Source organism: Pteropus vampyrus, unplaced genomic scaffold (assembly GCF_000151845.1).
Source record: "Pteropus vampyrus isolate Shadow unplaced genomic scaffold, Pvam_2.0 Scaffold12, whole genome shotgun sequence".
Classification (NCBI taxonomy): Eukaryota; Metazoa; Chordata; class Mammalia; order Chiroptera; family Pteropodidae; genus Pteropus; species Pteropus vampyrus.
This window is the reverse complement of record NW_011888793.1, coordinates 4,975,124-4,980,659: the sequence shown is the minus strand read 5'-3', so window position 1 is coordinate 4,980,659 and position 5,536 is coordinate 4,975,124. Positions and strand designations below refer to the sequence as shown.

General features: G+C 44.5%; 1 long non-coding RNA gene across 1 annotated transcript; it reads left to right on the top strand.

Moving 5' to 3' along the window:
• Positions 1-6: 6 nt before the first annotated feature.
• Positions 7-2,841, top strand: LOC111732549. Its single transcript, XR_002777600.1, has 2 exons — positions 7-1,474; positions 1,979-2,841. It is a non-coding gene; the product is annotated as an uncharacterized LOC111732549 (long non-coding RNA).
• The last annotated feature ends 2,695 nt before the right edge of the window (positions 2,842-5,536 follow it).

Sequence of the window (5,536 nt, the reverse complement as noted above, 5' to 3'; positions counted from 1 at the left end):
GCCACCGAGCATGCCCAGAGGCGGCCGGGCGCGGCGCAGTCCGCTCTCCCGGTTTTCGCGGCAGCAGGCTGAGGCGGGAGGCCGGGCGGGGATGGGGTTGGAGAGGCCGGGAAGAGGCCCGAAAGAAGGGGCGCGGGGTGTTAGGGGCGCAGACCCGGCCAACTAGCAGGGGCTGCGTTCTGGGGAAGGTGGTGAATTTTAAACCTCAGACACGCTCATATTTCCTGGGCGCGCGTCAAACCCTCTCTGCGGGGCTCGTTACTCCGCCTAAGCCTCCCGACCGACATCCCAAAGCGCGGGTCTGGCGCCTTCTAACCCACGCGGAAGTCCCCTAGTGACCCCGTGAAGGACCTCCCTCTCCTACACACGCACAGACACAAGCTCATGTGGAAGCCTTAGTGACGTGGCTCGGTGGTCATGCACCATCATTTCCCTTCCACCTCCAGTCGCCCTGTCATCTCCCCTTCCAAGTTCAGGCTTGTGGGTGGAACCTGTTGCGTTAGCTCACGTTTCCTTCCCTCCCAGCTGCACGCTAAGGATGACCTCAGAGAGGTGTGTGTGTGTATGGGGAATGGATGGGTAAGTGTGAGATGCGACTGATACCTCTCATGATGGTGGAGAATCTGTTTAATGGTTTGGGGGAGCCTCCAAAGTCCCCTTTGATCACAAGGAGTCTTTAAAGTAGGAGAAGAGGAAGATATCAGTTGACATGCTCCTGACACATTCGCTGGCTTTGCGTCCTTCAGTTTTTCAGGAAAGTGAGTCATAGAACCCTGCGCTGGGTATTTCAACTAGATGGGGTGGGGTGGGGGGTGGGGGGAATCATTTCATAATGTATATGTATCTCGGATCACCATGATGTACGCTTTAACTATCTTAACAATTTTATATGTCAATTATACCTCAATAAACCTGGGGTGGGGATAGGGTAAAAAGAGAAAAAGAAAAACAGCGCTTATTTCTACAATGGATTGAGGGAAACCAGTTTCCCTGAATGTCCAGATTTGGGCCTGTTACTAATTATTCCCAGTGAATTCTAGCGTGGACCAGGCCACCACCCTGGCTTGGCAGGGTCCAGATGCCAGATGGAAGGCAAGGGGAATGCTTGGGATTCTTTTGTAGGGAGTGGCTGCTACCCCCACATTTCTTCTACATCCTAATGAGGACTTGGTGCAAAGACCCTTTGTTTAAGTGGTATCAGTAAAGTGAGACTCTTTCCTCTCCTAGGTAGGCCTGAGCCAGGGAAGATAAGCTAATCTTCGGACTTGTCTGGAAGTAGCAATCGTGAATAACAGGAAAGGGGGCCTTCTGTTCCGGCCCCTTTACGGCTCTTTACAGGACCGATTATAATGTAGAATGTCTTGCCGTAACATCTGTAAACAGCCTGCCTTGTGCTCCAAATATGGTTTGATTTTGAGATTGCTGCAGAGCCCTGGGTCGGCTGGCTGCCCCTCTGCAAGATGGAGGTGGCCCTGTAAGTGTTCAGCAGTGTGGGTAGGAAGCATTATGCGCTGGGAACCAGATAGCTGCTTTTCCAGTCACCATGTGTCTTGGCAAGACTTAGGTCAGAAAATGCTCCCTGCTCTGTGGGCAGGACACAGGTAGACAGATAAGTATTGATCAACTGAGGTGATATGGGAGGGTTGTGGTCTTAGTCAGATTTTAAATATTAGGACCTTCCTCAACCACCCACCCAGATTCCCTCCTGGGCTTGGGCTCATTCTTCTGCTGCCCAGATGGTTTGTGTTGAGGGAATGCAAAATGAGGCCTTAGAAAAACATTTGGCAAGGTAAATCCACTGCCAAAAATGCATGGCATTTCAAAGCCAAATAGAAACATCTTTGAATTATTTGTCCTTTTAAATTATATTCTGACCGGATATTCTGTATCAGATGGGAAATTACCAGGTTTCCTTTTTTTTTTTTTTTCCCCCTTCATGCAAGGTGCCTGGCTAGCTCAGTTTCCATTCTGTTTCCAGCTTTCCATCACCTGCCAAGAACCATCCCATTTTGGAACAGGAAGCCCTGCCAACGCCTAGGCCTGCAACAGTCTACAGATATGTCCAGCAGGATGAAGAGATTTGCAAAGCGAAAGGTTCTGTCTTCCTGTTTACAGAAAATCTCCTCAAGTTAGGAGCTTGGGGGCTTACAGACTTAGATTTGTCCCCTGCAGCCTTTGTAAATGCATCAGAGATGTGAGTCAAGTGGGAGTCACCTCAAACCAGCACCTTCCCCCATCAGTCACCAAGTCCCGCTCCTCTTAAAGACCCACTGCCCCCACCCTGGTCTAGACCAGTGTCCTGAAATTACTGAACTGTCTCCCAACTATCTCTGCCCATTCTCCTCAAGCAGCTCATTCTTCTCAAGCAGCCAGTGTGGCCTTTCTAAAATGCAAATCGGAGCAAGTCTCTCCCAGGAGTCATTAAAACCCTCCAATACTTCTCTTTGCCGTTAAAGGAACTGCTTCCTGCCCTAACTTCTTTTGGAAAATTTCTATTCATCCTTTAAGTCTCAGATTAAATGTCACCCCCTCCTGGAAGGCTTCCCTGATGCTCTATATCTGCCCGATGGGGTCAGGTGACCTTCCCAAGCTTCCATGATACCCACTGCACTTACTATACTTTATCCAGGTTGCTGTTTAATTGCTTATCTTCTCTACTAGTCAAGAAATCCATTTTATAGCAAGACTCAGGTCCCACACACATAAAAACATATGTAACTGAAAAAAAAAAGTACATAAAACTCTTATTTTGTAGAATTCTATTCTAATTCATCTAAAACAAAATCTAGTCATACCTTATTACATTGATTTTACAACTCTTAAATGAGTCAATGCAAAAAAGCCCCCAAAAAACTCAATTCCATGAAGGGTGGGGCCATTTCTATCTTGTTTTAGAATGGAATAGGAATGTCATCACTATTTGTGGCTAGAGTTATTAATTATAATAACATTTAATTCATTTAATCCTCAAAAACCCTATAAAGAAACTATCGTCCCCATTTTTAGGTGAGGATTACGAAGACAGTAAGGTTAAGTAACTTGTCTAATGTCAAAAAGCTGGGAAATTAGGTGGCAGAGCCAGGATTTGAACCTAGGTAGTTTGGTTTCAGGATCCTTGATCTTAGTAGCTCAGCTAAAGTTCAGTATCCCTTGGCCTGGCTGCATATGGATGAATTTACCAAGCAAGCATATCTGAAGGGTCTCCTTGCAGCAACCTCAAACCAGTTCCCAGGCTCCTGCCCTGCAGAGGCTTCTTGGGCAGTTGTTATGTCTATGCAGAGAAGAAGGCAGCTGGCAAGAGCAGCTGTTCTCCTCTGCTCGCATGAGCTGGACCTCCTCGACTGTCAACAAGTTCAGCAGTATTAAACAAGTTGGGAGATTTCATTGTGTAAAGGCAGAGTACAGACACCTCAGTCTGTACTCTGAAATTGAAATTTCACATTATTATAAACTACATGCCTTAAGTTCCCCCCCCAAATAAATCTTTTAAGAAAGTAGTCACCATAAGATTGGGATATTTATTTTTGTCACGGATAGGAAACTGTCTGGAATAATACTCAAAGCATAGGGATGAGAGCATGTTCCTCAGGGGTCAGTGCTATTTATAGGATTTTAATCTGTAAAGGCAACATTTGAGAAAAGACATGATTGAAATATTTAAATCATAAGGAATATGAATAGGTGGGGAAAAGATTTATTTGCAAAATCCCAAATGAATCCTGAAGTTATTAGCCCTAATGCTGAACCTTCTCTAAGTCGTGGCATTTAGAATAATAAAGAAATAGCTGGTAATTGGGTTTGTATTTCATCTTTATTACATGAATTACATGCAAGTCACATGCAGTACATACACAGATGCTCTCCTATTTCATCACCTGAGTGTAACTATGTGGGAATATTTAACAGCACTGTCGGCAAAGCGTCCTGGGTGTACAACATCTGGGCTTAGTTTTCAGCCCTGTCTCTAATGAGCTGCGTGACCTCAGTTTCCTCAGGAAGGGGGCTGGACTGAATGATCATGTTAAGCAAATGATAAGAATTAATTGAATGAATGTATAAGTGAATGAAGCCAACTTTAAGTTGGCTTCTTCCGACTTAAAGACCCCTTGGACTTCGTCTTAGACACTATGAGAAATATAGTATAAAATGTCTCTGAATGGTTTCATCACCTTCCTTGTTGCGAGACACGAGTTAGTTTCTCCTCTAATTCAAAACTGAGGTCTCTCTCCATTAGGCAGAGTCAATGCATGGTATTTCTTTTATTTCTGTAGAGCTAACGGGTTGATCTTAACTTATTAGTCTGTATGCATAGGTACTTTGTAAATGAAAGAAAGAAAAATTATTTAAGGTGTATATAGGACCTATCCCCGGAACTATACTTTATTAAAAAAAAGTCCCTTAAAAAACATTAACATCTTAAATGTTTTGATTCTCTAGCAAACCATGAGATTGTAGTTATTTCCTACATTTTCCTTAATAAAAATAAAATGGCAAAATCTCAGCCCATAAAGCATAGCTCCAATGACCTATTTTCTAAACCTGAAACCAGGACACTTGGCTTGACAAATACTACAGTGCTTACAGAAACGGGGGTGAATGTATCTTTGAAATGAAGATTACCCTGAAAAATCCGTAGGCACTGGTGAATGAGGCAGCTCTAACTGCAGCAAAGGGACAATGTCTTTATCAGAGAAAGGTCACAGAGAGAGTGTCAGGCAGGTCCTCAGTATATGGCCGCACAGAATGTGCCCTGTACAGTGCCAGGAGGATTGTGAATTGCACCACAGGTCCCTGACAGGAGGGACAATTTGGCACCATTCTCATAGATGAAATTTAACGTAAGTGGCACCCCCTGGAGCTGTGCAGTGCACTATCTGCACGACAGCCCAGAGGCTCTTGGGAATTCCATTGCAGGAAATTTGTTCTCTGTTGACAAAATAGGAAGAGGAAGGCTGCTGTTCTTTTCCTAATAAAGTCACGCCTCGGATTGGATGGCACTGACAAAAATTCAAGTTACCTAAACTCTCCCAGTCTTTCTTTTTCTATAAGTTTTCTGACATGATAGTCTACTTTCCTTAAGTTTCTAGCAATTCTTGAAAATGCAAGTCTGTAAGAAGTGTGAATTTGGTTTTTGAGCTTCAATGAAGGGTATAAATTATTACATAAAAGGACATTTAGGAAAAACATGGGAAAGTCTGAAGATGAGCTGTGTGAGCTCAGGGAAGCATTACCAGGGAAGCAATAGGCACTGAAACCCACGTGCACATAACCCCAACGCAAGATGAACTGCCTCAGAAACTGCAGGCCTCGTACTTTGATGTGTTATCCTCGTCGAAGAGGAGCATCCTCCCAGGATGCTCTAGGGAGTGACGAACTCTGTTCTGGTTACTTATTGACATAACTTCGGAAGCATTTGAAAATCGGAAAATAGTTTCGGCACTGTGGGTACAATGCAAGCAGGAGGAATGAGTGTGGGGGTGAAGAAGGAGGAGGCAGCGTGGTGGAATAGGAGTAACTTCTTCAACGCTCTGCCTCT